Here is a 26,883-nt window from a genome sequence, read left to right as displayed (position 1 = left end):
ATTTGTTTGTTGCAAATGCCTCTTGACACCCTGGATGTCAATAGCCTCCTCACTGAGGGCAGCAGGGCTGACTGGGGCACGGCCTGAGGTGCCTGGGGTAAAGGAGATGCCCACCCTCCTGGGTGAGCAGGCATGGGAAACACACTGAGGGGCTGCTGGGAGGGCGGTGCTGGTAGGGGGGTGGCAGCTGTACCTGTTGTTGGGGTGGACACAGAGATAACCGCCACCGCAAGGGAGCATCCTCGAAGGAGGACTCGCTATCTGTGGTCTCCCCTCCTGTCCCCGTTGTGGTGCTCCCCTCGCCCTCCGTCCCACTGGTGCCCTCACCATCAGTGGATTCACCTCCAGGCCCATGTGGGATGCAGCTCCCTCCGTCCCCGGTGTCTCTGCTCTTCAGTCAGATGATGCTAATGCACACAAGGACCAGGTGACAAAACAAAAAGCGGGGGGAGACAGAGGATACACTTGGTCAATGCCAGCAACACCACTACCGTTGGCGTACACAACACACAGGGAGCAGCCCTATGCACTAGGCCATGCACTACCAGTTACTAAGATAGTCACCAGCCTATAGGGTACAATGCCTCCCACCATTAGCTGCACACCTGAAACCCACAGGACCCTGCCCAATAGTAGATGCACATTAACACTATTGGGGTAGGAGTGCTTCAGAGCCTGCCCAACAAGGGACCTACCCTGCCATCTTCGCCCTGGCCTAGGGGCACTCATAGCCCACATCCCCCACCCAGGTAACTCTTAACGCATGCAAAGTCAAGATTCAGAATCTGTACTCACCCCCTTGTGGCTGCTGTGATGCCTTTAAGCGCCCATTCAACTCCGGATAGGCCACCGCCAGGATGCGGAACATCAGGCGGGTCATGGTGTGACAGGCACCCCTTCCTCGCTGGGAGGCTAGCCCCAGCTGGACCTCCGCCGTCTTCCTTGCCCAGCGGCGCAAGTCCTCCCACCTTTTGCGGCAGTGGGTGCTCTGCCTGTCAAAGACCCTCAAGGTCCGCACCTCCTTGGCGATGGCACGCCACATACCCTTTTTCTGGTGGGCGCTGACCTGCATGGAAAAGACAGCAGAAAAATGAATTAGTCAACCATTCGGACCATCGCACTCATGGCCCACCAGATCCCTCCCATCCCCTGACACACATACATTGACCACCTTACATGCAGCACTCTAGCCCGGACGCCTTTGACCCCCCATATGTGGCTTACACACAAAGCACTCCATACATTCATGGTCCATGCATCATGCTCACAGTGTTCTCACCTGCTTGTCTGGAGGACCGTTGAGTAACGTGTACTGGGGTAGGATACCATCCACCAATTTTTCCAACTCCTCCGCAGTGAAGACAGGGGCCCTTTCCCCAGACACATGAGCCATTGTTGCTTCCAGACACAGGTCACAGCAGCACTTGCCATATAGGTCCTACCCTGTTGAAGGTCAGGTAGCAAGTGAGTAAACAGATAGAAAATGGCAGTCACGTCCGCGGCGGTGCATACTGTCACCGCTGGCGTACATCGCCATTGGTCCTGGAACCCATAGGGCCAAATGATAACCAATGCAAAGTTGCGCGGCAGTCTGCGATCGCCTACCACGACGGCACACAACGGCAGCAGAATTACCTCATTTCCACTTGTCCCTCCTCACAGGTCATGCAGCCACCATTTCAGGGGGGGCATAGGGCATGGCACCTAACTGTGTCACAGCAGACATTGGCACAGCAACTGATTGTCAGATTCACATACTGGTTCTGTAAAGGAAAAAAATCATCTTTAGTGCAATAGATGTGTGAATATGACCCTCTGTTCACCGTTTTCTTCCATAGGCTTCAACCGCTGAGGCTGAATATGAAATTGCGGCAAACTCCAGTGTACAGACCCCTGGTGGATCTTTCTACAATGGAGGACAGACACATTATCATAACCTACAGATTTGATCGCGCCACAATCCAAGAACTGTGTGCCCAATTGGAGCCAGACCTGATGTCAGCTATCCGCCAGGCCACAGGTATCCCCCCTCTAGTGCAGGTCCTGTCAGTGCTCCATTTCCTGGCAAGTGGTTCCTTCCAACCAACAGTGGCCATGGCATCAGGGATGTCTCAGCCAATGTTCTCCAACGTGTTGACCAAAATGTTGTTAGCCCTGCTGAAACACATGGGCAGCTACATCATCTTCCCCCAGGTGAAGGATTTGGCCACAATGAAAGCTGACTTTTATGCCCTGGGACATATCCCCAACATCATTGGTGTCATTGATGGTATACATGTGGCATTTGTCCACCCCCCCTGGAGAAATGAACAAGTTTACAGGATTAGAAAAAGCTATCACTCTATGAATGTGCAGTGGTGTGTTTGGCGGACCAGTACATCTCCCATTTGAATGCCAAATACCCTGGCTCTGTGCATGACGCCTTTATCTTGAGGAATAGCAGCATCCCATATGTGATGGGCCAACTCCAGAGGCACTGGGTGTGGCCAATAGGTGAGCCCAAGGTCCCCACACAGTACAAGTAGGTGTCTGGGTATGGTATTGTCCCTAAGGGTTAGGGTGTGTCTAACAGTTGTCCCTCAATATTTGCAGGTGACTCTGGTTACCCAAGCCTTTCATGGCTACTGACCCCAGTGAGGAATGCCAGGACAAGGGCAGAGGAACGTTACAATGAGGCACATGGGCGTACAAGGAGGATTATTGAAAGGACCTTCGGCCTCCTGAAGGCCAGGTTCCAGTGCCTCCATCTTACAGGTGGATCCCTGTACTACTCACCCGAGAAGGTGTGCCAGATCATCGTTGATTGTTGCATGTTGCACAACCTGGCCTTGAGACGCCAGGTGCCTTTTCTGCAGGAGGATGTGCCTGGAGATGGTCTTGTGGCAGCGGTGGAGCCTGTGGACAGTGAGGAAGATGAGGCAGAGGACGAAGATGTTGACAACAGAACCAATATAATACAGCAGTACTTCCAGTGATGCACAGGGAAGACACTGTAACTTCACTTAACTTATCAGTTTTCTGTTGGACATTGAACATGGCAGACTGATTTCTCTATGTCTATGGCCACTTTCTGTACCCTTTGGCATCTCTATTTTCAGATCTCTGTGGCCCACTCTGGCTCCTGCTATGTGTACTGCTACCCACCAAAGGTCATTCCAAAGTATATTTAACTGTACATTTGACTTGCAATGCTTTGATAATGTTGAACTAATCCATATTTGACAGTAGAGGGGGATGTGCAATTGGCTGGGGTGATGGTGGAGGAAAGTCCAGGGTAGAGTCCAGTCTCTTGGTATCACAGGTGCATTGTCCAATGGGGCATAGGAAGGGGAGTAATGGCAGTTCAAGGTGGACAGGGTGACAGAGTGGGACAGAAGGGTGACAATCAGGAGAGTCTTATTTCCTGTCGGGGGTCTTGGCAATGTTCTCTGGCTTCTGCCTGGATCACAGGGACAGTTTGTGGGGTGGTTCTCCTTCTGCAGGGGGTGGGGTGCTGGTGACCTGTTGTTCCTGTGGCAGGGCCTCCTGTCCACTAGTGCCGGCAGAGGTGGAAGGCTGTCCATCGGTTTGGCTAGTGTCAGGGGCCCATTGGTGTGCCACTGCCTCCCTAATGGTGTTGGCCATGTCAGCCAGCACCCCTGCAATGGTGACCAGGATGGTGTAGATGTATTTGAGGTCCTCCCTGATCCCCTGGTACTGTCCCTCCTGCAGCCGCTGGGTCTCCTGCAACTTGGCCAGTATCTGGCCCATGGTCTCCTGTGAATGGTGGTATGCTCCCAGGATGTTGGTAAGTGACTCCTGGAGAGTGGGTTCCCTGGGCCTGTCCTCCCCCTGTCGCACAGCAGTCCTCCCAGCTTCCCTGTTGTCCTCTGCCTCTGTCCCCTGAACCGTGTGCCCACTGCACTGACCCCAAGTCCCTGATCGTTCTAGGTTCGTGGGGTTGAATGGGGTCCCTGAAGTGGTGGACACACTGCTGATTGATGTGTCCTGGGGACAGTGGCGTGGGCACACTGGGTGGGTGCTGTGGTGGTGTTTCCTGAGGCGGGAGGCTCTGTGGTGGGTTGGGACTGTGGCAGGGGAACCGACTGTCCAGAGGTCCCTGATGGGCCAGGTTGGTCATCCTGATCCAGGCGTGCAGAGCTGCTGTCGTAACTGTGGGCCTCTTCTGGGGGGGACTGGATGTCGCTGGCACCTCCTCTCCGGTGACCTTGAGTAGGGGTCCTGTGGGGATGCAAATGCAGTGTTAGTGTATCTTTTTGTGCCATCTTGTGCATGGGCGTGTTTCCCTGTATGATTGTGATTTCCCTGTCAGCTTTGCCTTGTGTTCGTGGTGATTTTGTGGGCTGGGTGAGTCTCTCTACTGGGCATGCATTGGTGATGGGTGTACACGCAGGTCTCTGATGGGGGACCATGCATTGGTGTTACATGCAGGGCTTGGTATTGTGATGGGTGGGTTGTGATAGTGGGGTATGTGTGAGGTGGGGGAGTGATGGGGGCAAGGTTAGGGATAGGAGTTTGTGAGTGGTATGTGTGAGGATGTGTGGGGTATTGTGCTGTGAGGTGTGTGGATGGTGTATGTGTGATGATGTATTGTGCCTCTGATTGAGTGGGTGCTCCTGGGTTGTATCTCTCTGCTTGCTATCTTTTTTTCACTGAACGGGGTTGTGGGTAATGTGGGTGTGTGTTTTATAGTGGTGTGGGTGTGTGGGTGTGGTGTGTGTATGTGTGTCAGGTGTGTGTAGTTTGAATTGTCCAATGTGGTGTAGTTTTGTAAGCGTGTGTGATTTTTGAGCGCAGCAGTGTGTACCACCAATGGTTTACCGCAGTTGAAAGACCACTGCAGTGATTCATGGGTCGTGATGCTGTGGGTGTATTCCTGTTGGCATAACGGTGTGGGTTTTGCTATTGACAGTTTATCACTGACCTTTGGGCTGGCGGACTTGTGTGGGTGTCTGTATAGTGACGGATTTCTCAGTGTGGGTCATAATACCTGTAGCGGAATAGCACCACAGTCACAGTATGATGGTGGCCGTCAGCATGGAGGTAGGCGGCATTTACCGCCACGGTTGTAATGAGGGTCATAGTGTACATCCCTAGCTTCCCCTCTATCGTTGCTGTTGCCATGCCATCTTTGTTTGGTATGGTGATGTATTGTGGGATTTTTAGTTCTCCATGCTGTGCATTCTTTGGTGATGGGTGTACATGCAGGGCTGGGAGGGCTGTCCATGCATTGGTATAGCATGCAGGGCTTGGCATTGGGGTCAGTCAGATGTGTAGGTGAGGTGTGTGGGATGGTGTGGAGTGATGGGAGTGAGGGTGAGGGGGTGTGTTGGCATGCACCTTTGGGGGGTTATAGGTAGTAAATATTGACTCACCAGTGTCCAGTCCTCTAGCAACTCCAGTGAGTCCTTCTGGATGCAGTATTGCAAAGACTGGCTTCTCCCATGCTGTGAGATGTGCGGAGGAGGTGGAGGACCACCACCAGTCCTCTGGATGGCAAGCTGGTGCCTTGCTGCCACGGAACGTACCTTACCCCGTAGGTCATTCCACCTCTTCCTGATGTTGTCCCCTGTTCTTGGATGCTGTCCCATGGCATTCACCCTGTCCCCAATCCTCCGCCACAGCTCCATCTTCCTAGCAATGGATATTTGCTGTACCTGTGCTCCAAACAGCTGTGGCTCAACCCTAACTACTTCCTGTACCATGACCCTCAACTCCTCATCAGTGAAATGGGGGTGCCTTAGTGGGGACATGGGCGTTGTGTGGTGTGTGTTGTGCAGAGTGTGTTGAGTAATGCAGTGGGGTGTGGGATGTGGGGTGCTTGACGGATGTATGAGTGGTTGTGGTGTGTGTGTGTAGTTATCTCTGTAATGTCAATGGCTAGCTCTTGCAGTCTTTTGGTGTTGGCAAAGGGTTGTTGGTAATGTAGGTGTGTGTTTTATAGTGCTGTGGGTGGGTGTGTGTGTGTTGTGTATATGAGTGTGTGGTGTGTGATTTTCGTTTAGGCCAATGTAGTGTTGTTTTGTATTTGGGTGTCCATTCTGAGCACTGGTGTGTAGCGCCAATGGTTTAGTGCCATTGAATGTCTGCCGTGGTGATTCGTGGGCCATAATGCGGTGGGTGTTGTTTTGTTGGCGTAACATTATGGGTGTTCGAACCCAACACTTAAAAACTGACCTTTGGGCTGGCGGATTTGTGTATGTGGCAGTATTCTGTTGGTTTGGTGTGTGTATGTCATAATATGGCAAACGGATATTCACTACCGCGGCGGTATGTTGGCAGCCGTCACTGCGGCGGTAAGTGGGATTTACCACCAATGTTATGATGAGGGCCTTATGTGTGCGCCACCTGTCTACCTGTGGGTTCATGACATCATTCCAGGCCCCCCAATCACTGACAAGCCACTGGGGACTTCATCACACAGATGTACAATATTATCTACAAAGGTCTGCCCAAGGGGGTAGAGACATTTATACAAAGAGTGTGATGGCTTTGCCGTGGAGGGCGCCTGTGTCTACCGTGTATCTGCCCAGGCGATCTGGCCAGGCCTTGACTGATTGAAAAGGGGCACTTCTCTATATCACAATGCATTTGCCTCTGGACCCACTTGTGAATCCTGAGTGAAATACCTGACATACCTGTATCTGGCTAGGCAGGGGGCTTTGTTGCCAAGGAGATGGGTCTCTTGCAATATCAGGATATTTGCCCAATCTCTTAGCATACCTCAGGACAGCTCCGAGTTTAATCTTGTCAAGAACTCCTTGGCTATTCCACAACATGACATGGATGTTTCCCAGGGGGTTGTCACGTCACACTGCACTCAGAATGTGTTGGGTGTAAGGCTGTGTCTCTGGATACAAACATGAGTAGAAGTGAATGGTGGTTCTGTGCTTGTAAACAATATGGAACTAAAAACTTTCCCTGAATATCCCCCATCTCACATACTTCACCGAACAAGAAGTACCTATTTTGGACAGTGAAAACATGGGACCCCCAACAGGGGTCCCCAGTAGTCAGGTCCCATGTATCCCCACACCCCATGAAGAGTGATCACTGGAGAGAAATCAGGTTCCATCTCCAGATTCTACGGTCAGTCATATTACAATCCACACTGCACATAAAAACCACTCAGTGTAGGTGTACAGCTTTCTGGTGTCTGCTCAGTGCAGCGATGGGGAATAAAGAAGCACATCCCACTGGCCTCCCACATCATGAGTCTCTTTCATCTGTTGCTCCGCCAAAAAAGATCCAAACACATTGCACCAGTTTGCCAGCTTTGGATGGTCTCTCCCATTGCCCTGGGATGAATCTCAGTCAAAAGGTGGCGGAGTATCGGGTTTCAAAGCCACTTTCTCATCAGTCCAGCAGAAGACTTCCTCCGCGATCTTGAAGAAGTACGTTTCTGACTCAAAGACCACTCTCAGGTGCACTGGGTACAAAAGCATGTATTGCAGATTAAGTTCACAAAGGCGTTGTTTAGCAGCAACAAAGGATTGCTGTTGTTGCTGTACCATCTTTGAATAGTCAGGAAATATGATGGAAGAGGCCTGGTAAGTGTTCTAATCCTGCGAGCGTGAAAATTTAACTATCACATCCCTATCCATGTAATTTAGGATTCGGGCAATCAACAGTCTTGACCGTTTTCCCAGATGGGGTTTCTTGACAAGTGCTCTGTTGGTGTGTTCAACTATGAAGCAAGAGGAGAGGGCCTCTGCAGGGACCACCAAGTGCAGCCATGGTGCCAAGAAGGTGTCCATAGACTGTCTCTCAAAGCTGTGTGGAAGCCCATGAATCTAAAGTTGTTTCGGTAGGCCCTTCCTTCAGCATCCTTGACTCGTAGAGACAGTTTCTTGGCCACTGCCTCAGCTTCATCACCTTCTGTTGGACAGCACTTACTGAGTCTTCAACGCCTCAGACCCTCATTCGGCCTCCGTTATCCATTTCACTGCTTTTCTGAGATCTTGACGAAGCAAGGCGACACCTGAGCTGATAGACCCAATCTTGGCATCTAGCATGTCACGTGATTGTGTTATGGCCGCCAAGAGCGTCTCATTATCCAGGGATGATGTTGGCGGTCCATCACCTCCGGGCTATGCATAATTGTCCATGGTGCTTTGTTAAGCAGTGGCTGAATGTTTATCTTTAGTCATGGTCACTGTGGCACTATGGTCTATGACGCACAAGTCCTGGACCGGCACCAGGCTTGACCCTCCAGATCCCCCAGGAGAATGCAAGGGGCAGCATGAGCAGTCAACAGCTGGTTGAAAAAGCACTGACTCTGGTGATGGAGAGGATTGCAGTCAACAATTGTGCTAAGGTTATCACTAAAGACGACAGCTGGCACCCTTCCACAGGCTGCACCAGAACCCAGCCTGACCGCCTCCGCATCAGGGAGGCCCACTGTATGTGTGGCTCCCTAATAGAGGCCCGTGTGGGATATCCCCAAGAACGGAGTATCCTTCTCAAAGCAATGGATAGTGAAGGAGGAATGAGATCTCGTTCAGGCCATCAGCACCTGTTGCCATTTGTCCATTCAGTGCTGCAGTTCTCCGTGAACCTCAGGACACCATGTCTACAGGAAGTCTCTTTGGACCAGGCAAGGGCACACTCCAATGTGCCTACACCCTGTAAAGTTTGTCAGGCATCTAGATCTCCTGTCATCCCACCAGGGCATACAGGAAATCCTCTCTGTAGCTGGATTGAGGTCTCACAAAGGGGAAGGTTGAACTCACCCTCTCCCTTGACAAGGGTTCCTTGGTCTCTCCTTTGGGCACAAGAGTGGCTAACATGGGGCATGTAATATTAGACAGGGCCTGTGCTGATAGATGTTGCCGCCCAAAAAGTACATATGCCTCTGAAGAGCCCTTGTCACTAAATGGGTACTCCAACTTGCCCGGGGGCCACATAAATCAGTGACCCTTACATTCTTATCAGGGCCCCTCCATACCTTTAGGCAGTTGGCACCATCTTCTTCTGCAGCTGGCTGAGCACAGCGCAGTGTCGTAGTCCTGGAGGCACGGCTGCAAAAAACCTCCAACTTACAATCCAAGCACAAATCTAGCTGGGATAGATCCCCAACTGCTGCACTGTCTCCCTCTAGTCCAGCCAGCCTACCAAGTGCTGCACATGCCTGGGAGTGAAGGGCAGAAGCCATTCTTCTGAGTCGTGCATGGCCTTTTAGAGCAGTGCCACCATTTTAAAGGAGGCCCAGGTACCCGGCCCATTCGGCCCTGATGATCTCCAATATACAGGGGTAATCCCAAGGAGTGTTGATTGCACAGTGTGTGGAGGATTATGAAGATTAATACTGCAAATATCAGGAGCTCTCCTAAAGCTCTGCTGCCATGTTTGACGACTAAGCCACACACCCACTAAATTGACTTTTACACATGACTGTAGCCTTCACTTTCATTGCATGATACAAATGGAACTTGCAACTAGTTCTTCCAGAGTTTCTCCAGGAACTATGGTCAACATACAAGTCCTCAGCCATGTGTGACACACTTACTTATGAACACAGGATTAGTTCACACACCTGTAATGGTTTTGACATTTAACTGATACAGAGACTAGGTACACCACTGAATAAACACTCATCCCACACATACACATCATGTGCAGTTTGTACTTATAGTAAGTAGTCTTATGTACCACATGAGTATTACATTGACTTAATAACCAGTGTAGATGACGTGGTTCAGTCCATTCAGACAGTGTGGAAAGAGACAATACTACACACAGATATTCTGTTGCTCCTGCCAATACAGGATTAGTGAGGGTGTGAGAGAATGGGAAATCATTGTCTACACATATTACTGTAAGTTGTTCCCACTATGGGGGTGATTCTAAGTCTGGCGGGCGGCGGAGGCCGCCCGCCAGACTTCCCCCTCCAAAATACCGCTCCGCGGTCGAAAGACCGCTGAGGGTATTTTGGGTTTTGCACTGGGCTGGCGGGCGACAGCCAAAAGGCCGCCCGCCAGCCCAGTGCAAAACTACCTTCCCACGAGGACGCCGGCTCCGAATGGAGCCGGCGGAGTGGGAAGGTGCGACGGGTGCAGTGGCACCCGTCGCGAATTTCACTGTCTGCAATGCAGACAGTGAAATTCTTTGTGGGGCCCTCTTACGGGGGCCCCTGCAGTGCCCATGCCATTGGCATGGGCACTGCAGGGGCCCCCAGGGGCCCCACGACAACCCATACCTCCATCCTGTTCCTGGCGGGCGAACCGCCAGGAACAGGATGGCGGTATGGGCTGTCAGAATCCCCATGGCGGCGCAGCGAGCTGCGCCGCCATGGAGGATTCAAATGGGCAGCGGAAAACCGGCGGGAGACCGCCGGTTTTCCACTTCTGACCGCGGTCAAACCGCCGCGGTGAGAATGCCCAGCGGGGCACCGCCAGCCTGTTGGCGGTGCCCCCGTCATTTTAGCCCTGGCGGTCTTGTTCCGCCAGGGTTAAAATGACCCCCTATGTGCACATGACACTAGAGGCCACATATTTGGAAAAGTGGCACAATGCAACACAGCAAGTGACCTTGCTGTGCTGCACTGCTTCACTGGAATAGAGCATGAATGCACAGTATTTAAGCCATACCGTACATTACTGTACTTTCACCATACAGTGGCACACAATGGTCTGCCTACTGGAAATGCAGGCACCCTTGCATCATGGTGTAAGCGTGCCTGTGTTGCATGCATGATTGTTGTAGTGCAAGAAGAGGCACCTCCTGGCACAGTAATCTTTAGAGGCATGTTGCTCTATGGGTGCCACAGGAAGCAACACACATTGGATGCGGAGGTGACTTAGACACCTACGTCATTAGTCCTTGTTATGCGATCACCCAGGAAGGCATATTTTTGACGCATTACCAGATTTACCATGTTTGGTATACATGACATGCGTTATCAACCATGGGAGTTGCATTGACACATCCATACAATGCCCATGGAAGACCACCCCTACGTGCACTAATGCAACAAAGCATTTGCCACTATGTTGCATGACTCCAGATTTAGTACAAAATTCCAAACCACACAAAGTGACTTGGCATGTCCGGAAATATCTGACTTGTGAGTTTAGATCACACATGTACCACAAAGTATGGTGCAAGTATGAGTTATACCACTCTTACAAATACCCCACGCTCCATCAACAGACATAGATGGTTATAATGTCATATATTTCAGCATGTTTATTGGTATATTGTGTACTTCAGAATTACTTCCCAACAAGTAAGCCATTGCCATATCAGTCATTCTTGAATCGTTCGTTTATAATATTGTACCAGAAGATGTAGGCATCATGAACACTTCTAGGGCACATGGCCAACACATTAATGAACATCCCCAGATGGTCCATCATAGCCTGTATATTGATGGAGTACATATGTTTTCTATTCCAGAACAGATGTTCTGTTTCTACTGGGGGAACCAATTGCACATGTGTGCAATCCATAGCACTCAAGACGTGAAAACCTTGCAATGGCATGGAAGCATTGCTTGGTCTCCAACTATTGTTGGTAGGTCTAGCGGTGTCAGGCGAATGATGGCATAAAGAACAGTGGGCAGGAAGGTAGAAATGACGCCTGGGCTAATCCTGCCCCACTTGCTGTTTTTACCTGGAATGTCCCAGAGGCCAACATGTAGAGCACAACCATCAGTTTCATCTGGGGAGGAATTTTGGTGGGCCTGGCAGTTAGTGACAGCAGACCTGACCCAATCTCTGGAGCAATTCTATTTTGGAATCTCTCGTGAGCCTATAGAATTTTATCACCTCATCCTCCCTGCATTTGATGAGGGTGATCTACAGCCGGAACACATGGTAGTCTCTTTGTGACGCTGAGCTTGCCAAATTGTTTTTGGGTGTTCATTTTTTTATACCACAGCTACTGCGTTATTTCCTATGCCTGGGTTACTGATGCTAAAAAAAATGTTTGTGCATTTCAGGTTGCGCGTGCTGCATCCATACGATGCGTCACACGTTGCCAAACCCACAAATATCACTACCTTAGTTTTGTGTGATGTTTCACGGGGGATTGTCTACCTTGCATATTTTAATTTCTGCATGGTGCAGCTGGATTAGGCACAAGCATTTAAAAATTACACATTTGGCCAATTGTGTCATCTCATAGATGTGGAGTAGTGCTTGCACCGCTATTGTGTCGAAAAGTTTGTCTTAACAGAGGTGTAAACCTCTCATAAATATGCCCCTTGACCTCTAGGGCTAAGATGCAGGCAGAATGCCCAAGATCTACCATCTCAGAAAAGATGGTTCTCACCCCTAATATTGACTCTAAAATAGTCACATTCCTTGGTAAAAGATAGGAAGGATCTAGTGAGCACCCTGTCAGGATTAAATGATGGGTGTCTTGGGTTCTCTATCCAGGATTTTCTGCATGTAGGAAGAGGTCAAATATTCTAGAGAAGTGCTGGACCCAGAAGTAGTGTCCAGATGGGCCCAATCTGCCTTGTGGTTCCTAAGGAATGCGAATGCTGGCAAAGGGCTGCTTCTATAAATAGATCCTAAACTTGGGAAGCCTGCCAGTTCTTATACTGCTGTTATTTCCAAAGAGAGTTTGTTTGCAGTCAATTTTTGCAAAGAAATAGGCAGCTATTTCCAGGCGTTTGCCTCTCTTGATAAGGAACATGCTACCTCAATTTATAATGAAGTCACAGTAGGGATTACAAAACATGCAAATGCTAAACCAATTGATCGGAGGAGAGGGAGGGGCTGTAGGTGGACTCCCCTGATATAATTTGTGTCTGTTTAACAGCCCCCCAAGGGTAGTATTTACTATCTTTACAACGTCTATTGCAGGTCTTTTGGGTGCAATAAGGAGCCAGCGGTTCTTGAGGATTTCAATGCACATTTAGCCTCTCTGCCTACTAAAGCTAGGAAAATTGTGGGGGAAGATTTTAATTGCCAATTTGAACCGCTAAGTGTAGAGTTTCAGGCCCTAACATCAGATGAGGACGCCCTATGGCATGTACCAGCCCTGGAGATTCCCCCCATAAAGAAATGGACACCTACTGCAAATAAAAGTAATGCTCCTACATTAAATCAAGGGCTTCGAGCATGCAACTGCAGAACTAGTTCTGATAAGGCAGGGTCACACACCTTTAACTCCATTAATGCCACTAACCTTATCGATTATATTCTGTTGGATATTAAATTATGTAGGATACGTCAGTCAACCAACAACAGGATAATGATCATAATGCTTTGACACTTAAGCTCAGTCAAAATGTTAAAGGCCACTGTGATCACACAAGAGAGCTGTTAGATAGTAGATTAAGAGTGACTAGCAATAGAAGCAGAATTAAGTGAAGTAGTATAGAGAATTCATCAGAGACTATTAGACAAATTTGGTAAACTGAGGAACCAATTTTGGGTTGAGGCCAGGCAAAAGTTTAAAAGGAAGCATTCAGTGACCTGGTATAACAAATTCTGTAGAGAAGGTAAGACCAACCTGGTCGTAGCTATTAAAACCAAAGATAAAGTATTAATTAAAGTTGCTAGGAGTGCCTATAAAAAGACTCTCTGCATAACCAAAAAGAATTGGCAGTGGGAACAGTGGGAATGCCTGTTAGTAGCCACTAAGCAGAAGGACCATTGTGCTTTTTGGAACTCGGGGGTAGATTTAAGAACCCCTTGTACCATCTAATGCCATGGCTTAATATTTTTTACACTAATATGGCGTTAGATGGCCAATAACGCCATGCCAGAAACCCTTTGCGCTACATCATGCATGAGCCATCCATAATGTATTCAAAGCCGGCATTCTCCCGTTAGGGGGGGGCTGAACAAAAATGGTGCAAAGAAATATAAGAGATTTCTTTGCGTCATTTTTTTCAGCACTTTTAACGCCTGCTTAAACCAGGCGTTAAAAGTAGGCACAGCATTATTCATAATGGGCCTCAATGGGCTTTGCAGGATTTGCATCAACATTTTTTACGCTAATCCTTCAAAGCTCTGAACTAGTGTAAAAAATGTTGACACTAGTTCTCAAACTACCACCATGGCGCACAATATCTTAGATAGAGCACACACATGGTGGCATTAGGGGGGCACTAAGAGGCGCAAGAAAAGTGGTGCTGCACTGGGTGTAGCGCCACTTTTCTTAAATCTGGCTCTTGGTATCTTTTGGAGGCAGGGAAGTGCTACCATCCATTGAAACTAATATTTCAGCTAGCGACTGGGTAGCTAATTTTTCAAGTTTATATGTGCTTCCAGAAGCAGTCAGTTGCTTCAAGTGACACGGCAAGTCAGGGGGTCTTTGGAAAAACTGTCCTTGAGGACTAGGAAGGCGGATATATGTATAGAGGAGCACCAGATCGATACCTTTGTTCCTGGGTTTGAGTTAATTGGCTATAAAATCTCTGCCCAGGAATTTTCTTTAGCTAACAAGGGCATTGTATGTGAAAAGTGCTGGGTTTAGACAAAATCCCTGGGGATTTATTTAAGATTGAAATCGATATATTGAGATCTTACTTTTCATTTCTGTTCTCTCCCCTACTGAAAGGGGCACCTTTGCTCTCGACGTGGGTTGGAGAAGAAATAATTTCCATCTATAAAAAAAACCTGTGAAAAGCCAGCCGATTACAGGCCTATTAGTCTTCTCAATTTTGGTGCAGTGTCACGCTCTGTCATTTTCCATTAAATATGGGCCTTAGTCTCCAGATGCTATACTGGAAAGTGGTCTCATTGGGGGGCGGGTGCCTGTCTGTCATGCTTGTGAACTCTATTCTGCCTTTGATTTAGTACCCAGGTCAACCGTGATATGGGGGTATCTAGTTATTTAAGGGATATTATTGTGAGGCTGCATAGTAACAACTATGCACAGGTCAGCTATGGACAGGACGGGAAGCTGACAGAGCCATTCCCTGTAAGAAGAGGGGTCAGTCAGGGGTCTGTACTTACCCCCACTTTATTCTCAATGTATATTAATGGTCTTGTTAACGTTTTACAGCAGTGTGATAACAATGCCACAAAGTTGATCAACATAAGAATTCTGGCCCTAATGTTCGCCGATGACACCCTCCTCGTTTCTAAGTCTCATATAGGTCTCCTAAAGCTTCTCGATTGCTTTGGAAAATGTTGCATGGGGGGCAGCTTCAAAACTGATGTGGGGAAGACCAAGTTTATGATATTGAACCCGAGCCACTCACCTAGGGCTAACTCGACATTAACAGGGCTTCCTCTTGAGAGAGTGCATACCTTTACCTATTTGGGTATCACTCTTACTAAACATTTAGGGTGGCAGACCCACATTATTCAAAGTATGCTGAAAATTGAGCAAGTGGTGGGAGGTATAACCAAGATGACGCACAACTCTCCATACTGACCTGTTAAGCCGACCCTGCAGAATATTACCATCAAGCCCTGGGGACGGTTACTTATAGTGTGGATTAGTGGGGCCATCTAGCTGTGTCTACCCTAGATTTAGTGGAGAACTGATTCTTGCGCTTATTTGTTAATGTCCCAACACCTACCCCTCTATTGACCCTTAGATTAGAACTTGGGATGAGAGCCCTATTGGACATACCAAGGCTATGCCCAATCTTTTATTGGAGGAGGATCTGGGTTACCCCGGAACTCCAACTACATTGTGAAGGCCTTCAAGAAATTCTTAGCCTTGCAAGCTCCTGAAATATACCTTGGATCAAGCATGTGAAAGTCACGCTGGAGGAGATTGGGTTGGCGACTATGTGGAGTTCCCTGAGAGGGCAAAGTCGATACCAAATCTAATATAAAATGAGCCTACTGGCAGCATAGAGACTCTCTAATTCATTCTCAGGTAAAGGGGCACTTTGACTGATGTTTTTCTTACAGTCAAGGACTTTTGTTTTCCAGTCAATCACACACCTTTATTCGGCTATCAGTCATGAAAGGGTAAAACATCAGGATAATCATCATCATAAAATATTAAATAATTATATAAATACTATAAAAACGTTTAAAAAAAATTACATGATTAGTAAATAGTATTTCTAAAAAACCTTAGATTACAATCAGTTATCATCAGTCCTAACACTAACAAGCCAAATGTTTCTATAGTTTGTGTCCTGCCCAAAGTATTATCAAAGTCCCATGGGCTTTCAATAAAAGGCTAAATAACCATTTTATAACAGTTAACGACTATAAAAAGAAAATAAAAAAACTCCATGAGTGGGAAAAAAGGTAATTTGAGGTCTCACTTTGTGTGAATTAGCTGGTGATATATCCTAAGCATGAAGTATATCCAGAGAACATTAACTTGCGAGAGAAAGATCCCATTTGCCATTTCAGGCATCATAAATATGTCTGTAGGGGTTTATCGGAGTTAGAACACCTAAAGCCTCAGGCCCGCCTTGTCTCTGATAAATGAAATTGCTAAAAGAAATCGGCTTATACCAAAAACAACGAATGGAATCGTACTAGATCTCAAGAATCTAGCCGCTTCGTTATAGTTTCTGATTCCTACATTCCTGCAAATAGGTTGAATCCATTTTCTCCTTGGTTTGTCATAGGCATTGCAAGTTAAGAGAACATGATCCGCCGTTTCAGAAGTCTCCATATTACACAACCCACATGTCAACACGTGTCCTCTCTCACTCTGAGGGCCCCATTTAATAGTAAATGCCCTGACCTGGAGAAAGCCATATCTAAACTTCATAAATAGTACTTTTGCTTGCCTGGGTTGAATTGTGTCTATCCATTCCTCAGCTCTCGGTATTGATTTAATATCCAAGAAACTTGAGGTCAGTCTGCCTAGGTCCTTGCTGGGAAGGGGGCTGGTTAGAGAGAAGTCCTAATATATTTGCTTTAGTCAAATCTTGGATTGTGTTGTAAGTGTGTGCGGTTCTTCCCAATAGGATTTCAGCCCTAGATTGTAGAACCAATGCCTTATGTGGTGGAGCCACGGAAGGGAGGCAGTCTTATCCAGGTCCATGAACTCAATTAGTACTTGCCTATATTGGATCAGTTCAGGAGTTGTCCAAAGTCTACACCAGTAAAGCAATGGCCTCAGGGCTGCCAATTTTCCTATTTGTTTCATGTTAATATCATAAATTAGAGGAATCAATGGAGTCGATGGAGGCAATCCCAATACCCCCCTCATGAAATTGTTTTCCTGGGTTGCCAGCGGAGTTAAGCTTGTGATTCTCCAGAGCTCGGCACCATATAAGGCAGCAGCCTGTGCTTTATACCTGTAGATCTCAAACACTGGTGAAACTATGCTGGATCTTGAGCTTTTGTAATTTTTACTAATCGCCATGGAACTGTGGGATAAGGAGATTGCAGCTTTGTTAACGTGCGGCGTCCAAGACAAATTGGCTTCCAACAATATCCCTAGATAGTTAAAAACTTTTACTCGTTCCAATTCCTGCCCTCTGATCAGAATGTTTCTCTTGAGTGCTTTATGGGGGTTAACAGTCAGATATTTTGTCTTATTTGTGTTTATTTCTAGCCCCTTCAAGCTACAGTATTCACTGAACTTCCCTAGCAGGGTTTGTAGACCCATGGGAGTTTGGGATATTAAGATGGTATCGTCTGCAAAAAGGAGGACAGGAATTGGATCTCCATTCAGTCTTGGCGAGTCATGGTTACTCTGTTTTAGGTACTCTACCAGATCATTAATATATAATGAAAAGAGAGTTGGGGCAAGCACACAACCCTGTCTCACCCCCCTCTTAATGGGTATTGGGCCTGTCAACTCTCCCTTTGGACCCCACCGAACCTGTGCAAATGTATTTTCATGCAGCCTCTCTATCTGGTGCAGGAGACTCCCCGGCATGCCCTGTTTCCCTAACGCAGCCCATAATGAATCTCTTGGCACCAGATCAAAGGCCGCGCGCAAATCCACAAACGTAATGTAGAGGTGGCCCTTCATTAATTTAGTGTATTTCCACATTATTGCTAGTAGCCTAAAGGCCTGATCGATTGTACTTGTCTGCTGTCTAAATCCTGCTTGATATATAGTCAATATACTGTTTTCTTCTATCCAGCAGCTAGTTCTATTCAGCAACTGCCTAGCATAGATTTTTTGCATAACATTGATGAGGCTGATTGGCCTATAATTCCCAGGATCTTCCCTAGATCCTTTTTTATAGACTGGGATTATTTCTGCCCCTTTCCATGTCTCAGGTACTGGACCTCCCCTTGCTATAGCGTTGCTAAGTAGATTTATATAGTGTGCCCATGTTTCTATACTATGTTTGAACAGATCCCCAGGGATCTTATCCAAACCGGGGGCTTTGCCTGTTTTGGTCGCTTTAATGGCAGTCACCGTTTCCTCCAAGCTGAATTGTATATCAGATATAATGCCCCAAGTAGCTAGATCTTTATGCTGGGAGGAACAAGAGTCAAGATTGGGAGGATCAGAATATAGGTATGTAAATGGTTAACCCACACTTTGGGGTCTATATGGTGTTCTGTGTTGAATATCCCCACTTTACTGCCGTGAGTAACTATTTTCCCAAAAGTCATTGCATCATTACGTTTAGCTGCTTCCAGCAAATCATGGCATTTTTGGTCCTCCCAATTTTTTTGGGCTGTAGCCAGTATTTTCTTATAGCCAGCCCTTGCCTGTTGTACAGCTAGTGGATTTTTTTGTTTTAGGGCCTCTATCAATATTGTTTTCCCCTCCCTACATTCGGTGGTATACCATGGACTGAAAGGGGTGGTTTGCACCTTCCCCTTTTTATGCTTTTGCTGTATCTGTTTGGTGAGGTAGGGTCTTAGTGCAGTGCTCATTGACTGATGGATAGCCATAATGGGGATATCAATACAATTTTTGTGAGCGTGAGGTTCCAAAAGATCAGCGTATATATTATAGATATTTGTCATAACGCCCAAATTGCCTAATATTGCCGGCCATTTTACAACCCTTCTATTATTGCTAAGAGTGGGTTGTAACTCCACCTTATCATGTTCTATATGTTCCAAATCCAGGAGGTGGCCCCTAAGTTCGATTATTAACGGAAAATGATCGCTTTCCCGCCTTTTGTCTATTTTGAAAGTCACTATTCTTTCCCATGTGATTGTGCTGTGCATATTATAGTCTATTTTTGAGGTTGTATTGCCTCTCTGGAAAGTATCCATACTAAGGCCGCCTTGGCCCACTCTACCATTACACGCCCTCAGTCCGTGCTTTAGTGTGAGGCCCATAAGTTGCAAAGCGGCCACAGTACCGGGGACAGTTTCTTCTATTGTTAGATGGGGGATTGCTATTGCTAGATCTTCGTCTTCAGCCAAATGTTCAAGTCCAATTATAGGTTCGTAGTTACAATTAAAATCGCCCCCTATCATAATTGTCTCTCCTACTGGAATCTTTTTAAGCAAGCCATCTAATAATTCTACTTCGGGTGACTCCAGATTTGCCCATCTAGGCCTTATATACACATTGAACAAGTGGGATATCACCTTATTTTTATTTCCCAATACCAACCACAGAATATCCTGCGACTCTGTGACTTGTGTACATATCTCAGTATTTAGGGACATTTTCACCCATGCAACCAAGCCCCCAGACGGCCTCCCTCTGGCTGCTGAAGTTGCACTAATAAAAAAGGTTTTATATCCCAATTTGTGCGGTGGATCCTTAAGCCAGGTCTCTTGGAAGAGACAAACATGATATTGATCGATGTAGTCTTGCCATTCAGGATCTATGAGCTTACTTTTTAGGCCCGCTACATTCCAGGAAATCATAGTGACTATTCCCCTTCCATTTGAGGTTGTAACGTTAGAAGTGGGGCTCCGGGATGTGGTCAATTCCTTCCTGCTGGGCAAATACTCCCCTATACTCCCTACCCCTCTAACATGGTGTTTATTCCCTTTATGGGGCTCAGCTACTACTGAGTCTCCAATTGGTCCCACATATGCCTGATCTAATTGAGTTAGTCAATCCACTGTTTCAAGATTAGGATCACCATTTCTCATTTGCATTCCCCCATTATTATGCTTGACCCTCAGGACTATAGGTTTGATAATGAATGGATCCGGGCTAAATCTCATAGCATTAATTCTGGGGGCAGTGGTTCTCTGTTCCATGTCAATCAGACCTTCAGTTAGTCTTCCATCCTTGAATGTCAGTGCTACAATGTCCTGCTTCCCCGTCTCTCCTGGCATTCTTTCTGCCCTCGTAATATCTGAGCGGATTATGGATAGGCAGTGTTGTTTATATCTGATCCAGTGTATAAGCTTATTCTTTAGGGAATCCTCATCTTCTCTACTATTTTGGGCCAATTTCGGAAAATTTAACAGATAAACAACATTAGTCCTAGTGGGACTCTTTTTCCCCTCGAAGTAACGGCTCCGTGTGATGGGAGGGATACGGACATTATGTGCTAGGGTATAGGGTTTCGAGGTAGGTTCCACCTTTTCTTTTTGTAGCCCTATTTCCAGGCGGGGATCTCTTTGAAAGTTCCCTGTTTCTTGGCATAGAACTCCAGCCTTGCTTATAGGATAATTAAGTAATCCAATATTTCCCTCGTTTACCCCTCTCATGCATCCCTGTGGTCGATGTGAAATCTTAGCTGGGATAGGGTTTAGGTGGGCATTCAAACTTTGAGGATATGTAGATCTACCTTGTGCGTGTAGTGGTACTAATGGGTTCTCATTTTCGCTCTGCACTCTATGAGTTCCCCTGTCGCCCCCCTTTTCCACAGTAGCTGATAAGATTCTTACTTCATGTTTTAACTCCCTAACCTCCTGGATTAAGCCAAAAAGTAGATCATAAAGATCTGCTAGACTTCTTGTTTTGTGTTTTAGATAATTCTCTAGTTCTTGATTGGGTAGTAATATCTTCTCTCTAGCTGAATGTACTATTGGAATGGTTTGATCTAGCTTATCCCCAAAAATTCCCCCTCCTGTGGATTCTGTACTTTATTAGTAACGGGTTCTGCCAAGACTGCGTACTTGTTAAAGCACACAACATCACTCTTCTGCATACAGCCCTTCCTTCTGGTACTATCTACGGTACTTGGATATATAGCTCGAGTTTTGTCATCTTTGGGGCTACCTGTCCTGATATCGGGCGGTACCTTTCCCTCTTGCTGACTATCACTCTCAGTCAGTTTATCTATCTCTATTCCAGCTTTCTTTGTGTAATAGGAGGTAATCTTTTTATCTGGGCCTTCCCGCGGGGTAGCCCTATTGCTTAATAATGACTCTACCTCCTCAATGAGATCATCAATTTCAGCTATAGTACAATTCTCGACTGCATTCCTGAGTTTTTTTGTGGTTTTCTCCTCCCCCCGTGGGGGTTCTAATGCCTTACGTTTTCCCATGGCTTTAGTCACCTGTTTAATATTTCGGCTCTACTAGGTCCAATTCCAGAACTCCGAATTCTTACTCTGATGGTATTGCTTAAGGTGACCTAAAGTGCCAGGCACGGGCTACTTGATCCCTAAGCAGACTAGGAGATAAAATCCTCTTGAATACAGGTAGGTACTTTTGATATTTTTGATTGGAGGACCCGCCTCAAAAATGTCTGGTCCTACTTGTCAGTCTCTGCTGAGGGGTGGGGCATCCCACTCGCTAACTATAAGCTTGTTGGGTGAAGCCCTCCAAATTATATCCAATTAACAGTTGCGTTAGGAGAATTTAGAGGAAGGTCTAGTGAGGGTAGGGCTGAATAATGAATATTGGCTTCTCAGGTGAAACGTAAAGAATAGTACCATTTAAGCTTTACTCTCTTAAATAAAAACTAATCTCTTACTGGAAATGGGAGAGAGGGGGCCCAGCCTCCTCTGGTCTCTGGCGGGCAAGGACGGGCGCGCTACGCTGTTGAAGGGGGACTTGGCCCCCGCCCCCTCAGTATGGCTGCAATCCTCGATGGAATCCTTTTTTGGAAATGAGCGCCAACACAGTACCTTCAAGCGTCTGTAGAGGGATGTCAGGGGGGTGGCCCTGCCATGCCTCTTCCTGGCAATGACGGGCAAGGACGGGACTTTTGTTTTAGAGAAGATTTTTTTGGATGGGATAGATCTCCCTCTAGCTAGGCATTTTTTCTGCAGTTTCGCTATGGGACTCTTCCTCTCTGTTCATTCACCACAAAATGGACTAAAAAACTGTTAGAAGTAGATCGGCAGTGCCCGGCCTGTGGTGTTACCAAAAAAAACCAGATGTATTTTGTTTTGGTCCGTCCTATAAGGTCAGTAGGTGTTGTTGGTTACCTCCACTTTGTCAGAACTGGGGTATTAGAGAGTACAAAGTTGCATTTAGGTTGTTAAAAACAGATCTGAGCAAGTCTTTGATTTATGCGCTCTCTTGATTTCTGATGTTCATGTGGCAAGCTTCAGTTAAGGTTTGTGCCTTCCAGGAGAATCAAGGTAATGTTGCTGCCCCAATATGTGACTTTTTATGAATACTCATCGCCTTGTTACTTGATTAATTTTTTGATTAGCTTTTTTATCTTTTTATTTATTATCTAAATAAATGTACTACTGTCTTAGAGTTAGTGTGTAAAGGCTGTTTTGATCTATGTGTTCATACTTATATTTCAGCCTATTTATTCAGTCTGTTTTATTGTACTTATTGTCCTTATGTACTTTTTATGGCTAATGAGCCGCAATAAAGGCTTTGATTGATTGGTTGATATGGCACATGCATAACTAATTAATGTTTTTGGGTGGGTTTTCACTAGGGCAAGGGATCATGAACACAGTTTGCTGACTGGCAGTTCCCCTTCAGACCCTACTACTTCAACCACAAGTTCAAGTACACCAGGCTAATGTTCTTCATCCAGAGAAGGAGTGGCGGCCATTTTGAAGTTGGCTACTTTGGTGGGCGATCAGAGGAGGGGGACTGAGAGATAGGAGTCCTGTCTCTCTCTCTGGCAAAGGTAGGGTTTGGGTGGCACTATTTGTACATGAAAGGGGAAATATTTCCACAGATCCTTGAATATTGCAAACTGTGCAGGGTTGTTTGCAAATTCCGACAGGTGGAATGGATTTCATCAAAGTCTTGGACTCCAGTGAACATTGATCTCTTAACTACAGATGACACCCAGCACGCCCAAGAAGATGTTATGTAGCTTTCCCTGAGCTTTTGCTTATTGTTTTTAGTTTACCATTTTACCCATGGACTTTGAGGCTCTAACTCTGTACACATCAAGAAAAGAGGGCAATATGCTCTAATTGGACTCCTTTATACTGGGAATTTGTATTATGTTGTTTACTGTGGACATTGTAGTTTTTTGTTGTTGAAGTGCTGTGAGTAATAAACGTTAAGAAAGGAGATGCATAATATTTGCTCCATTGTCTTTAATAAAATCAGAACTCTCCTACACAACTGGCTGCGAGAATCTGCAATTTGTTTTGATGAAACTTATGCCAATAACAATGAATGAATAGGACTTAATAGATATTTATATGACCTTAAGTGATTGTCTGTTGTCCTACACCAGTAGTGGCCGGCAGCTTTAGGAGAGAGAGGGTCGGGCGGGAAGCACACACACACACTCTAATTTTTTGACACACAGACATGCACGCACGCACATCCATGATCAACACTCATAACATTCAAACTTGCACGCACGCACCAAACATTCATTTTAAAAGTTCACACACACTCATTGTTTCAGACACACACGCACGCATGCACATCCATTAACACTCATACCATTCAAACATGCACGCACGCACCAAACATTCATTTTAAAACATCACACACTCATTCTTTCGCACACGCATGCACACACATACATTAACACTCATAACATTCAAACATGCACGCACGCACCAAACATTCATTTTAAAACATCACACACACTCATTCTTTCACACACACATGCATGCTCGCACATCCATTAACAACAATCATAACATTCAAACATGCACGCACGCACCAAACATTCATTTTAAAACATCACATGCACACACACACACACACACACACACTTACCTTCAGCCTCGAGGTCCCAGGAGGGTTGGGACTGCTGCCTTCCCTCATTGGCTGACCTTAGGTCAGCCAATGAGGGAAGGCAGCAGTCCCAGCCTCGTCACAGAGTGGGATGGGGTCAGTGAGACTGCTGACCCCACCCCACTCTGTGACGAAGTGTCACTGATTGACTCTCGCCCTGGGAGCTTCAGGGCTTAAACCTGAAGCGCCCAGGTCGAAGTCAATGGGTGATGCTTTCCTCGTCACCCAGGGGAGGGCCTCAAGGTACCTTTGCTGAGCCGAGGAGGTCACGCCTATAGGAGCTGTGACCTCCTCAGCCCAGCAAAGTTCAGCTCAGGCAGCCAGGAGTCTGCGCAAATCGCTCATGTCTCACTCCTAGCTGTCTGAGCTGAAAATAAAAAGTGTCTATCAGGCTGACCTTTGTTCAGCCTGACAGACACTCTTCTTGAGTGGCAAAAGGTGGGGGGGCGTGGCCCCTCCTCCCTAAAGGACGTGCCGCACCTGTCCTACACCCTATTCCCAAAGCAGGCACAAGCAGAGAATCAAGTACAAGTCTAGGGTGGCTGCATCGGGGTGTGCATTAGCCACAAACACACACAATGCATGCTCACTGAGAGAGTAAATGATTCTCTTATGTAATGCAAATATATATTAACATAAAGGGGGAGAGGAGAGGTGCAGAAGAGGAAGGCTCATCCTCCTTACCTGAAAATCCAACTCAAAATGAAGAGCCCAACTCTAACGTATGGGCTAGTCCTCTCTTTAGGGAATGGTAAAAGCTTTGTCTAGGGTTACCCCTTGGTGGCATGCTTCATCATTGGGTTCCTCCTGTTCCTTAATGAAATGGGGCATGCTGCCACCTGTGAGATACACAGGAGCACTGAATAATATTAAAGCCTCCAGTCGGTATAATTCAAATTTGGGAAAGACAAGACAGTGGTTACTTTATTAGGGTATAAGCAAAGTGCATTTCAGTCACACCCTCTGCATGCTAGATATAAACCATCCAATTATCTCTAACACAAAAAGGAGAATTAGCTTGCAATAATAAAGGACACTGAGCAGAATTCTGTGTGCCTGATAGCTGTGTGGCACTCAAAAACACCTCTAATATTACAAATTCAGCTAACTCTTTAGTCTTATCACCATTATGGGGGTCATGACAACATTGGCGGTAAAATCCGCTTACCGCTGTGCAGAAGACCACCAATACGCCGCCGCGGCCACGGAATTCCGCCACAGCTATTATGACCCACATCTCAGAATCTGCCGAAATTCAGACACCCACACAAGTCCGCCACACCAAAGGTCAGTGATAAACTGGCGAAAACAAAACCTCCACCGTCACGCCAACAGAAACACGCCCATGCTATCACGACCCACGAATCCACGTGGCGGTCTTTCAACCGCGGTATTCCATTGGCGGTACACACCGCCGTGCTCAAAATACACACACATCTCCAAAACACCGCCACTTTGGACAATTCCAAATACACACACCTGATACACACACAAACACCACTCCCACACAATCAATACAATATAAAACACACACCCACATCACCCACAAACCCCTACGACCTAAAATTATAGATGAAGGCGAGAGAGAGAGCACAGCATAGACAACCCCACCACACAGAGGCACACAACACCATCACCCACACAGCATCCACGCACAAAACACCCCACACCACTACACATCACCACACTCATCACCACATACACCACCCCACACATCACCTACACCACACCATGGCACGCCAAAGACACCCCAGGTTTTCGGAGGAGGAGCTCAGGGTCATGGTGGAGGAAATCGTACGGATAGAGCCACAGCTATTTGGATCACAGGTGCAGCACACCTCCATAGCTAGGAAGATGGAGCTATGCCGAAGAATCGTGGACAGGGTCAACGCAGTGGGACAGCACCCAAGAAATCAGGACGACATCAGGAAGAGGTGGAACGACCTACGGGGGAAGGTGCATTCCGTGGTCTCCAGGCACAACATCGCAGTTCAGCGGACTGGCGACGGACCCCCACCTCCTCCCCCACAACTAACAACATGAGAGGAGCAAGTCTTGACCATTATGCATCCTGAGGGCCTCGGAGGAGTCGGTGGAGGAATGGACACTGGTAAGTCAAATCTTAACTATCATATCCCCCACCCTACCTGCATGCTATCACACACCCCCACCCTCACCCCCTCCCCTATCACTCCAACTCCTCATTAATGTACTAATAACATAAACCACCCATCCCAACACCAAGCCCTGCATGACACAACAAAGCATGGTCACCCCTCACTAAAGCATGGCCACTGCACATACCCATAACACCCCCTAACCGTCATCACACAAGCCCCCACACAGGAATGCTAGCACTGGGGTACACGCTCACCCACCCATTGCACACCATGACACACACAGATGCAATAATCATGCTTTTACACCCTTGCAGGACCACTACCTAACGTCACCAGACAGGAGGGTCCAGACATCTCTACCCCACCCACAGAAGAGGCCCACAGTGATGACAGCAGCTCTGGCCAACTGGATCCAGATGACCAGCCCGGACCATTGTGGGCCTCGGGACAGTTGGTTCCCCTTGCACAGGCACAGCCCAACACTGACCTTCCACCCTCTGGAAACACCAGTACAGCACCCACCCAGCGGGCCCATACCTCCATCCCCAGGACACGTCAATCAGCTGTGTGTCCACCACTACAGGGAACCCAGGATAACCCACCACCCCAACAACAACAGGGACCTGGGGGCAGTGGTAGTGGGCACACGGTCCAGGGGACAGAGGCCCAGGAACACAGGGGAACTGGGAGGGCTGCTGTGCGACAGGGGGCGGACAGGCCAAGGGAACCCACTCTCCACGAGGCCCTCTCCTCCATCATGGGAGCATACCACCACTCCCAGGAGACGATGGCTACGGTCCTGGCCAAGTTTCAGGAGACCCAGCGCCTGCAGGAGGAACAGTATTTGGGCTTCAGGGAGGAGCTCA

General features: G+C 47.2%; 1 long non-coding RNA gene across 1 annotated transcript in view; it reads left to right on the top strand.

Moving 5' to 3' along the window:
- The window catches only part of LOC138302119 (uncharacterized), a 418,185-nt gene extending 395,065 nt beyond the window's left edge, over positions 1-23,120 (top strand). The window contains exon 3 of the long non-coding RNA XR_011205287.1: positions 22,621-23,120. This is a non-coding gene — a long non-coding RNA (uncharacterized lncRNA). The remainder of the gene's footprint in view (positions 1-22,620) is intronic.
- Positions 23,121-26,883: the final 3,763 nt, after the last annotated feature.

This window comes from Pleurodeles waltl, chromosome 6, assembly GCF_031143425.1.
Source record: "Pleurodeles waltl isolate 20211129_DDA chromosome 6, aPleWal1.hap1.20221129, whole genome shotgun sequence".
NCBI classification, from domain to species: Eukaryota; Metazoa; Chordata; class Amphibia; order Caudata; family Salamandridae; genus Pleurodeles; species Pleurodeles waltl.
Note: the sequence above shows the minus strand (reverse complement) of the source record. Positions and strands in the feature narration are given on the sequence as shown.